General features: G+C 37.6%; 1 protein-coding gene and 2 long non-coding RNA genes across 4 annotated transcripts in view; 2 read left to right on the forward strand and 1 right to left on the reverse strand.

Moving 5' to 3' along the window:
• Positions 1–12324, forward strand: part of gfra1a (gdnf family receptor alpha 1a) — a 151533-nt gene that overhangs the window by 63380 nt on the left and 75829 nt on the right. The gene's annotated exons all lie outside the window — the stretch shown is intronic.
• Positions 1–12324, forward strand: part of LOC107833400 (uncharacterized) — an 18900-nt gene that overhangs the window by 5652 nt on the left and 924 nt on the right. Inside the window, exon 2 of the long non-coding RNA XR_001659147.1 lies at positions 1773–1779. This is a non-coding gene — a long non-coding RNA (uncharacterized LOC107833400). The remainder of the gene's footprint in view (positions 1–1772; positions 1780–12324) is intronic.
• Positions 3308–4822, reverse strand: LOC107833398 (uncharacterized). Its single transcript, XR_001659145.1, has 3 exons — positions 4372–4822; positions 4196–4243; positions 3308–3513 (listed from the first exon to the last, which is right to left on the reverse strand). It is a non-coding gene; the product is annotated as an uncharacterized LOC107833398 (long non-coding RNA).

Here is a 12324-nt window from a genome sequence, read left to right on the forward strand (position 1 = left end):
AGTTTGTGCAATTATTTAGAAATGCAGCTACTGACAGAAAGCAATTAACTGTTGTTTTGCATTGCATTTAAAAGATATATTAAAATGATGAAACAATATGGCATTGAAATTATGCAATTATTTTTTAAGATTCTTATCAAAACTGTAGTCCATAGATGTCCCTAGCAAAGATTGTTTTGAAAGTCGCAAAGCTCAAATATTAACATCACAATTGAACAGAAAAGAAAAAAATAAGAGAATAGAAGTAGGCTTTATTGTTTTTTGATGGTGAAATTCAGGTGTAATGAATGACTCTCTTTAAAATCCTTTCAGGTTAATTGACATTCAAAAAATAAATTACACAAAAGAAAACCCAACACCTACTTATGTAACCAGATATGCACTATTTAATGGTTATTTTAGGCCAAATGAATAATTTCTTTTGTGTGCTGGAATTGCAGTTGAGTGCACTGGTTGCCTCACATTTTAATTAATGCACTTGGGTCTTTAATATGGATGTCGGTTGAGCCATATTGCGCTGGCAGCGGTTAAAAGAGAATTAATTCTCCACTCCAACATTGTCTGTTTTAATTGAATAAATAAAGCAGTTTCTTCCTCAAATAGTGTTTTTTTCTAGGAGGGATTATTAGAGCTTACCTTGATAATAAAAGTTAACTTTGATTCACACTCGTGCCTAAACAGTTGGAAGCAAAATGGGTGTGATGGGGCTTCTGAGGTGCACTGAATCTAGAGCTAGAAAACAATCAGATAAACGAAGTTCAAATACTAGTTTTGTGCTTTTTTCCCCTCATTTCATGACTTATTGAAATTTTAGCTTTTTTCCTTTTCTCCTCATGCTTTTGTCAGAAAAAAAACCTTAGCTGTACCTTAGCAGTACCCTGTAGTCACCGTCCTTTCAGCTCCAGGCTTTCCCGCAGATGGCCGCTTTTGTTCCCAGCAGCCATCGTGTTCATCAGGCCACCCAAACACATCAGACACTCAGCAGGTGATCATGTATTTGTCACTGACTCCACTTCCTGCTGCTTCCACCTCCGGTACCTCCCTAACAACTCACACGAGGTTACCAAGACCAATGCCAGAGAGTAGACACAGGTCCACCATTCAGATAAGCCAAAATCATATTTTACTGCTGGAAAGCATGTCAGGTAAGAAGCAAGAGCTGCTCTCGCTTAAAGAATAGTCCTGGGAAACATATTATTTAAGGGGAAACTTGCAGGGCAGCAATTAGTTAAGTTTTTTAACAGCTTTTCTAATTTTGTTAGACCATCAGGTGAAACGTATTAATAATATCCTCCAGATGGTTATGTTCTTTGTTACTGTTATCAAGATAAACCAAGCCTCACTGCAAACATTTCTGACAAACCCTTCAGTTGAAAGTAACTTTAGTAAAATGCCAGACAAAAGGTTTTTTTGTGTCTGGACTTTGTTCAGCTTTGCGGCCACACAACAGTGTAGCACCGACCTTCCCTCTCTTGTTGTAGTCCACTACCGGTCAGCTGGTTGAGAAAAGGCTACAACCTTTACTCTTGACTTCCAAAAAAGACTAATTTACCTGGTTCTTAATAGTAGCTGTCTTGAGAAATTTGCTAAACTAGCGCTGCTTCACAGTTAAAATCAAGTTACCAAGGTATACTACAAAGCAGATAGCACTGCCAAATAACCAGCTAGATCTGCTAATGTTCTCAGTGATGTGCTATAGGGAGCAGAACGGCAGTAAGGCCAAAGGTTTGAGATGTAAAACCAGCCTGTGCCTGGAATATAGCAATTTTCAGCTCGATTGTCTGTTCGTAAACCCAGACATCTAACACACCAGCTAAGCTAAAATTTCGAAAAAGGTAGATGTTTTCTAAGATTGTTATTTTAATAACAGCTATTCTAGCTATGCTAATCACAAATAGGTGTTGAAGCAAGTTTAAATGTCTACTCTATCTAATCTTTGTTTGAAAATAAAATCATATTTTACATCAAATCTGCTCACAGCTAACTAATTAACTAAGCTAACTAAGGATAAAGCAATGCAGTGAACACACGGTATTCACAAGGGTTTGGAACCACAGCCGCCTGCAAATATCTAAAATACGCTTGAGACCAAAAAACGCTTAGAACGGCCTATTATATTACACATAGTGGAAAATAGCCGCCATTTCCACAGAGCTACAGTTTACATTAAATTTGCTCTTGGGCGTACAGCTAATCACCTTTATGGATATTAAAGGGTGACCCTGGATGGGTTGCTTTGCAAATGCTAGCTAATAGCACATAGCATTCAACATCCCCAGCTGCATTTTCCTTCAGACAGTTTAGATATGAACTGTTCACCAGTGGAACAGGTAAATTTTACGTTCCACAGTAAAACTTGTGAATTCTGAATTCTAAATGCTATTCTTCTATATTGTTATATTGTAAGTCTTAAAGAAAAATGTCTGTTGTCTGAAATGAGTGTTAAGAGGTCAAAGTCTTCAAGAGATTGGAATACAGGGACAGAGTTCCAACTGGTTCATTTTTTACATTGTAAGCTCTTGAGAATATCACAGTTTAATCAATTAAACTCTTATATTATTTTAGCCTCTACAAACAAACATAAGTAAGAGAAAAAGATGCAATAGAAGTCCTGATGATAAGGTCCCAGATACCACAGAATGATTGAAACAACATTGAATCAATGTCAGCCAGAAACATTGAATCAACATTGAACGCTGACATTGAAACAACATTGAAAGTGGTCGGTGACTTGTATGTTGAATCAACGTTAGGGTTTCAACCATAACTGACATTATATCAATGTTGATTCAACCATCATCTGTATGTCAAATTACATGCATATTTGTGTTATTACATTGAATCAGTTAGGAATCAACATTGATTCAACCTTCATCTGAACGTGGATCTGCACGCATATTTGTGTTAATTTTACATTGAAACAATGTTGATTCAACACTCATTTGACTGTGGATCTGCATGCATATTTGTGTTGATTCTACAATGAATCAGTTAGGAATCAATTTTGATTCAACCATCTTCTGAATGTGGATCTACATGCAGATTTGAGTTGATTTTATATTGAATGAAAGCCAAGGATTTTTGTACATTTTTAGGTCTGATAAGTCTACATCATAACATGCCACTAAAAGTTTCTTCACTGGTGTTAAACACACTATATTATTGGCAGATGATGGGTAAACTGTGTACAAAAGTTTAAAAATGAATACATGGGTTTGATATAACATTTTATTTAAGAAAAGAGGGACAGATCTTTAAACATATTTGACTCCTTTTTGACGGTCAAAACAACAGTCTGTTGTCTCCAGAAGAACAGAGTCCATGAAGTTAAACTTTGTACTGTATTAACTAGGGAAACAGTACAAGTTGTGGTAACCCCAGTTTGACTCTGGTTGGCGTCACTTTGATTCCTTTTGATGTCTTCCTCTCGTTCTGGCGCGTAATGAAGCCACTTCTCGACAGTTTTGCTGCAGTCCTCAAGAGTCAGCTTTCGGTCAAACGACAGAGCAACGGCTAAAAAACACAAAAATAAAAGTGAGGAAGGTGCTGGTTGGAAAGATGATAAACATTTGACAAGTTCTGAAAGACATTGAAAGATTAAAAAGTGTACTGGTTACAGGTCTGAGAACAAATACAAACCATATAGTTCCCCATGTACGCTCACTGTTAAATTAATATTTATCTTAATCTTTCATTAATATTTATCTTAATGTTTATGTATACAACTACATTTACCCATCAAGCTGCAGTATAGTGTAGGATCTCTGATATTGATATTAAATCGATATTTAAAATAAAGGGCTGTTTATCAGAAAACCTAACGAGATAAAACTCAGGGAGGCTCAGGGTTTATTTAACATACCAGAGACAAATAAATAGAGCAAAAGGTGATTTATACTGTAGTTGGAAAAAATATTTATAATTTATGCAGAATAAACTTCCATCAAATAGCTGGTTCAATCTTCCATCAACTACAAATATTTCCAAATAAGTTGATTAAATTCCTCTAAAAGTGGGATCTTTACTTGTGTGGGATCTTTATCTATATGCTGATAAAGATCCCACACAAGTAACAATAGTCCAGTTCAGTTTAACCAGTTACCAATCCAAGAATCAACAGACTGAATCAGTCATTAGCAGGTTTAGTTCAGTGTTTCACCTGCCTTACACGTTAAGTGTTTCCCTTCTGCCTCACCTGGATTGAATCTGTGGATGATTAACAACCTTCTGCACTTCTTGATGGCTGTAGACTGTCATTCAGTCATCTAACTCAGCTGTTCTGGAACAGAGGCTCATTTAAGCACATCCCTAAGCACATCATAATAAAAAGTTAAAAACAAGTGATTACTATCACAATAATTTAAAGCCCACCTGGAGCAGCCAGCCTTACACTTCCTTGTCCACCACATGCTCTCCCAGACCAAACAATAGGCTCCGCCCTATTTTAAAAATTCTAATCCCACAAAATCTCGCAGGATTTCATACTTAGGCCTGGAGTGGTGGGTAGGATGAAAATAATACAAAAGGAGACATGACCTCAATTATTAAAAATATCTGTTTTGCACCAAAATAACCAGGATTACTATGGGCACAAAACAATGCCCTTATTTTTCAAGAAACACATTTAAGATCAAAGTAATATTGAAAAACTTACCATAAAACTGCTCAGAGGAGAATTCAATTCAGAAGCCGGTTGCAAACAAGCCAGCAGCAAAGTGGCTGTTTGGTTGGGACAAACCACTAGTGTAAAAACGGGGAGGTGGACTGTACAACTCCTAGTAGAGACTTGTAGATGTTTTTGTGTCAACACATTATGCAGTCAGTAATAATACACTGCTCAAAAAAATAAAGGGAACACAAATAACACATCCTAGATCTGAATGAATGAAATATTCTCATTGAATGCTTTGTTCTGTACAAAGTTGAATATGCTGACAACAAAATCAAACAAAAATGACCTCCAGCAGGTCATAGTTGAGTTATATTGTGTTGTTTAAGTGTTCCCTTTATTTTTTTTGAGCAGTATATTTACAGGCAAGTAAGAAAATGTACAGAAAGGAATCACAACCCACTGTTTTCAAAATGTAGTGCTTAATTTGAAACATGATTAACCCCCACCTAGTAATAAAATGTTCTGACCCAGAGCTCAAGGAGGGGGGGAGGGATGAAGGGATGAGAGGGGGTAAAGAGAGGAAGGTTGGGAGGAGCGGCTGAGTAGGGGGGTGGTTTGGGAGGGAGTATGGGGAGATGAGAAGGTGATGAGGGATGCAACAAACTGCCCAGATTGCACATAATGGTAAATCAACATTGACTTATAGTCGGAATGGTTGGTTTTTGGTTGAGGTCGACAACTGACGGTGGATCAACCATCAAATAATCATCCAGCTCTAGCCAACCCAGATTCCACACGACGTTAAATCAACGTTAAATTATAGTTAGACTCGTTGATTTTTGGTTGAAGTCGACAAATGACAGTGGATCAACCATCAAACAACCATCCAATCAAACCGTTGAAACTGTGTCATTGAATCAATGTTGTTTTGTGGTTGAAATCTAATGACTGAAATGCCGATGTCTGATCAACATCTGATCAATGTTGAATCAATGTATGCTGTTTTGCCGCACCTCTTCCCCTCCTCTCCTCCTCATCAAAGCTGTGGGTGAGAGCATTTTATTAGTGAGTGAGGGTTATCACATTTTAAATAAACCACTGTATAGGTTAGTCATTGCTTATTCATTTCTGTACATTTTCTTACTTGTTCATAAAAATTCCTACTTACCGTTTGTGTGTGATATATTGACACAAAAACATCTACAACGTACTACAAGGAGTGGAGCGGTCCACCCTGCTATTTACATGAGTGGGACGTCCCAAACACACAGCCACTTCGCTGTTGGCTCGTTGGCTTGAATTAACAAAAGATGTTAATTCAATGTTGAATTGCCATCTTGTGCAATCTAGGTACACAACGGAATCACAACTCAATGTTGTCAACACATAGTGCTTAAGTTAAAACGTGATTAACCCTCACCCAAAATGGGTTGTGCTGTGGTGGCACAGGGGTTAAGCACAACCCACATATGGAGGCCTTAGTCCTTGATACAGTTGTCGCAGGTTTGATTCCCAGGCTTGCTGACCTTTGCTGCATGTCTTCCCCTTTCTCTCATTACCCACTTTCCTGTCAATTAACTATCAAATAAAGGCCACTAGAGTCAAAAAAAATCTTTTAAAATGTGAAAATGAAAAACCCTCACTTAAAATTAAAGTTGTTTCACCTGGAGCCCAAGGAGGGGCGGGGTAGATGGGGCCAGGCAAGGGGTGGGCGGTAGGGGGAAAAGGGTGTGTGTGTGTCTTTGACGGGTGGAGGGATGGGGGTTGGGCGTTTGAGTGGTGGTGGAGGGGTGCAAAAAACAGCTTACATTGGTTGAACATTTAGATTACTAGTTCTTCCCCAAACCTTATCCTCAAGGTAAATTGACCTGCAAAACCCTGTCAATTAAAATCATGTGTGCTGAATTAGGAAAATGCCTAAAACTTGCAGGGCAGTGTTCCTGGTGGACCGGTGCTGAAAAACACTGGATTTGATGTTGGCATTCAATGGATGTTAATTGGCTAGAATTGAATGGCTGTTTGATGGTTGATCCAGCTTCTGTCATTGGCCTTAACCATAAATTCAACCTTTGTGATCATAATTCAACATTGAATTAACATCGTGTGCTATCTGGGTAGTTCTTCCCCAAACCTTGTCCTCAATCAAACTGACCTGCGTGTTTTCAGTTCAGCAAAACCCCGTTAATCAGACGTCAATTAATATCATGTGTGCTAAATTAGGGAAATGCCTAAAACTTGTAGGGCCTGGAGGACCAGTGCTGAAACACACTGGATTTGACATTGACGTTTCATTTATTTGATGTCAACCACAAAACAACATTGATTCAATGACACAGTTTCAACGGTTTGATTGGATGGTTGTTTGATGGTTGATCCACCATCATTTGTCGACAAACGACAAATCAACGACAAATCAACCATTAATCAGACTTCGGCATTTCAGTCATTAGATTTCAACCACCAAACAACATTGATTCAATGACACAGTTTCAACGGTTTGATTGGATGGTTGTTTGATGGTTGATCCAGCTTCTGTCGTTGACCTGAACCATACATGCAGCCTTTGTGATCATAATTCAACATTGAATTAACATTGTGTGCTATCTGGGTAGTTCTTCCCCAAACCTTGACATCAATCAAACTGACCTGCGTTTTTTCAGTTCAGCAAAACCCCGTTAATCAGACGTCAATTAATATCATGTGTGTTGAAGTAGGGAAATGCCTTAAACTTGTAGATGATAATTCAACATTGAATTAACATATTTTCCAACAAGCCAACAGCGAAGCAGCTGTGTGTTTGGGACATCCCACTCATGTAAATGGTGGGGGTGGACCGCTCCACTTCTTGTAGTAAGTTGTAGATGTTTTTGTGTCAATATATCACACGCATACAGTCAGTAAGAATTTTTATTAACAAGTAAAAAAATGTACAGAAAGGAATCACCACTTACTATCCTCTACAGTGTTATTAAAAATGTAATAACCCCCGCTCAGTAATAAAATGCTCTCACCCAGAGCTCTGATGAGGAGGAGAGGAGGGGAAGGGGTGCAGCAAAACAGCAGACATTGATTCAACATTGATCAGATGTTGATCAGACATCGGCATTTCAGTCATTAGATTTCAACCACAAAACAACATTGATTCAATGACACAGTTTCAACGGTTTGATTGGATGGTTGTTTGATGGTTGATCCACTGTCATTTGTCGACTTCAACCAAAAATCAGCAATTCTAACTATAATTCAACGTTGATTTAATGTCATGTGCTATCTGGGGTTCAAACTCTATTCCAACCTCATCAGATGTATAAAAATGAACCTCAGCTTCTGTTGGTACTGATGCAGCAGGGGTTAAAAGGTCATCACCAGGAACTCTCAAAGTCGTGCTGGTAATTTGCTGATTTAAAGTTTTTTTTCTACTTGGAGACTTTCATTTTACCCAATCTTACTGAACTTTCTGATTCAGATTCAAATATTGATTCAAATGTAGAATCAATATTTAGAATTATTTGTTTCCAGCCTTGTTTGGTTGGATCTGCTCTGAGCCTGACGGTGAAGGACATAAATCCCTCTCTCTGGAGGAAGCAGACAGCCCATTTCCTTTTGCCTACAGGTTTGCCAGGCCATATCTCAACGACATGGCTAAAAGAATCAAAAAATGAATTACCCAACAACTCCAACACCTGATGAATGGCCGCTCAAGCAAAACAACCAGGGACTCTGCCCTCTCCCACTGGCTCTCTCTCTCTGCTTCCCCTTCTGTGTTGTTTATCTTCTCCATCATCTGTACAACCTGGGAATACCCCCACTTTTTCACCACTTTTTCACAGGAGAGGGCTCTGACATCTGGACTATGTCCAGAAGATGGAATGTTTGGGTTGAAATGCTGACAGAGGGAATGAGTTGCTCCTCTGGTAATTCAGATTACGGGTAAAAAGTAAACATCTAGAGGAGCGGTGGTTTCCTGCAGAGGGAGGAGAACATGTGTGCAAGACAGATTATTACTTCTCTGAGGCCCATAAAGTACAAAACAAGATGTAATTTTATGAAACTCCTTTTTCATTTCGCGTTCGGGGACTAAACCGGAGGAGTGAGATTTAAACCATGTCAATGACGAAATGCTAGATGCCCACATTTAATATTCCTAAACTAGATTTGCTCAGCATATTTTTAAAAATTACAGAAAATAATGTTTGTATTAATCAGGAGTTAAAAACATTTTAGGAAACTGTTAGTGTTCACAAAAGTATTCACACCTCTTGAATGTTTTTTCACATTTTCTGAAACCACAAACCTCACTGCTTTAATTTGATTGCAGGTGATGGACCAACCCAAAGTAGTACGCACTAGTGAAGTGAAAGAAAAGAAATACATAAAGTCTTTTTATGTAGTGTGGAATGTTTTCAGCCCCCATGAGTCAGCACTTTTCTGCGTTTCTGTGTGTCTCTGGCACATTTCACATCTAAAGACCAAATATTTCACACATTCGTTGTGAAATAGCTTATCCACATCCATCACGACAATAATGAGACAATGACAAAAATTACATCTGCTGAAATGGCCTAGTCAAAGTCCAGATGTAGAACTGTCTTTCCACAGATTTTCCACTTGCTCTACATCTGGACTTTGACTAGGCCATTTTAGCAGCTGTAACTTTTGCCATTGTCCCTTTATTGTGAAAAAAGAGTAATCAATTAAATAATTTTGATATTGCCAATGAAATTAAGTAAAGTGCTATGTAAAGTAAAAAATTTACAGGAAGAATGTCAGTACCTTAGGCTGAGTACAAGAAACAAATGGGGGTTAATTTTTCAATGCCATCATTTTACCATGCTGTTTATTAAAATGTCAGTTCCATTCTAAAATAAGAAAACTAAATATTTAGACTGCTAAACGTGTTGGCAGTCTAAATACCTCCATACCAAATATTTTGCTCTAAGTTAGCTAAATGTTTAGTTTCAAACTACGTATTTAGTTTGGGGACTAAGGATTAAGTTTGAAGCTAAATAATTAGCTTGTAAACAAAACATTTAGTTAGCCTGCTAAATATTTAGTTTACAGGCTAATTGTTTAGCTCCAAGCCAAATATTTAGTTCTAATCTAGCTAAATATTTTTAAAACTACAAATTTAGCTTAGTAACTAAATATTAAGTTTGATGCCAAATATTTATGTCATGATATGTTGTAGGATTGTGGACCCAAAGGTAGAATGGAAGAGGCAGTTTGTAGATGAAGGATTTTAAATAAAAATAATGAATAAAAAAACCTTACAAAAATCACAGGAAGAGAGGGAGGAAATGAGGAAGGAAGGAAAGGAGGGAGGAAGGGAGAGATAGAGGGAGAGACAGAGAGAGAGAGATGGCACATGGGACGAGGGAGTGTACACTGGGGTCTAGGAAATGAATCTAATAAAATAACTCGACAAATAAACATAACAAGAGTAACTAAGAAAGGATTAGACACGTGAAGTAAACCTATAAAATAGCATCACTAAGAAAGGACTGGTTAAAGTTAAACAGAAACATGGTTGACCTAATCAAAGAAAAGGAACTGGGGAACACAGAACTTAACAAAACCCAAAATCAACTAAAACAACCGAAGATCCTTACAATTAGCTTGCTAACTAAATATTTAGTTTGCATCCTAAATATTTTGTTTCCAAGCTATTTAGCTACAATTTTTAGTTTCAGGCTACATAGCTACCATTTTTCACTTGTGGCTAAATAACCTAATTATTGCCATTAATTACAGATTAATATTCTTGAGTTTAAGTTGATAACCAGCTTTCTGTTTTCATACGATGCATTGAACTTTGCTCTGTGAAATGTTGAAAGCTAACAGCCTAAGGATTAGGCTGTTAGCTAATCCTTAGCTAACAGCTAAGGATTAGCTGTTAGCTCCAGGTGAAACACACATCTGTGTGATCAACACACAGATGTGTGTTGATCACCACATCTGTGGTGATCAACCACAGATGTGGTTGATCACCACATAGATGATCAACCACATCTATGTGGTTGATCATCTATCAACCACATAGATGATCACAAACCATCTATGTGGTTTGTGATAGATGATCACAAACCACATGATCATCTATGTGGTTTGTGTGTGTTTTAAAGCAGGGGAATTGTAACAAAGGTAGAAAAGAATAAAAAATGGACTAATAAGTTTCACAATGTGTGGCTATTTCATTGTGGAACTTATGAAATAGCCGCATATTTCATAACCCAACTCTAATCCCTAACCCAGTATGCATTTCTCCTATCCACAGACGAGATGCATACTGCAGGGTTAGTGGTGTTATCTGGAGTGTGTCTGGCAGGTCAGGGGTCACAGCACCATCACTGCTTCCGTCGTCACCGAGTTGATCAGGGTTTGTTATATAAACACCGTCAGAGGTCGACGCTGTGTTACCGCCACTGATGGATGAGAGAAAGCCTTAAAAGTAAGGCCACTTGTGTGTCTGTGTGTGGATTGTCTGCTTTTAAACAGATTTCTTAGTGTGATACTGAGAACTTGCATCTGTAGGATCACCTGCTGATCTTTACCTACTGTTACTTTATAAAAGAGGATTTCAGTAACAACGAAGGGTTCCAGTTTAAAGGTCAGTATATGTTTTTATATAAAAGTGAATTTGTGTAAAATATTCACTTTAACTCAGATAGATGATGGTTAAAATAGTTTATCTGTATTTCTTGTTGATTTATTATTGGGGATATAATACATTTTTTGGCCATCTAAGAAAAGACCTATTACACACAGAAACGGACTATGTGTACCATTACACACAACAGTATTAAGTATTGTTCCTTACTTCCACACACTGAATACATTTTTTATGTTTTCTTCCAGTGTAGACTGTTTAACAGTCTTGAAAAAGGTTGTAGCAAAGTAGTTTAGATCTTATTGAATGTTGTAACATTTTAAACCAGTTCAGGTGCTTTTCTGTGTCTAAACATTTGAAGAGCAGAAACCTTTCAGCTGTGGGCAGTCTGATCCCCAATCTTTTTGAGACTGGGAGCTACTTCACGGGTACAGAGTAACACGAAGGGCTCCTTGTTTGATACAGACATAAATTTTCTTGGCTCAGCCTTCATAACAATAATATGATTACATGCTGCCTGATCATATTAATGTTTGGAAATACTCACAATAGTTATCAGTAATGATTTACCATGGCAGCTATGGTTAATTGTTATTATGTGATCAGAAGTTCTTAGTTCACAGAGTTTTAAGTTTGATTTCCTTTTGGAGCTCTTCTGTGTGATTCACAAGTGACTGACAGTATGGATTGTTGCAGTAACACCTGCAGATGTACGGCTGTATGCACTGTGAGTGCCTTGAGATTTTCCTTCAAATAAAAATAAAAAAATAGTTATTGTATTTTTTATTATTCAAACCTCTTTACTATTGACAAAATTGTGGAGAACGTAAGAGCTTTTGTCTCAAAACATCTTGTACGTAACGCACATCAGTGTGAGCCTTTGGGGGTGGGCACACCAAAGCTTAAATCTTATTGGTCAGTTTACTTTTATTTATTTTTTCTGTAAGCTAAAAATGAATGAGTGGAGTTTGATCCTCCAATAGTTCTAAGATCCCTCCTGAGCTTCTGGCTCTGGTGACGTCGCTGGTTTATTAGCTTTTTTTGTGGCGAAAAGCTGAGGGGTCACTTGTCTGAAATCAGCAGATGTCAAAATAATAAAGGTTCA

The sequence above is a fragment of the Poecilia formosa genome, unplaced genomic scaffold, assembly GCF_000485575.1.
Source record: "Poecilia formosa unplaced genomic scaffold, Poecilia_formosa-5.1.2 Scaffold378, whole genome shotgun sequence".
In the NCBI taxonomy this organism is placed as follows: domain Eukaryota; kingdom Metazoa; phylum Chordata; class Actinopteri; order Cyprinodontiformes; family Poeciliidae; genus Poecilia; species Poecilia formosa.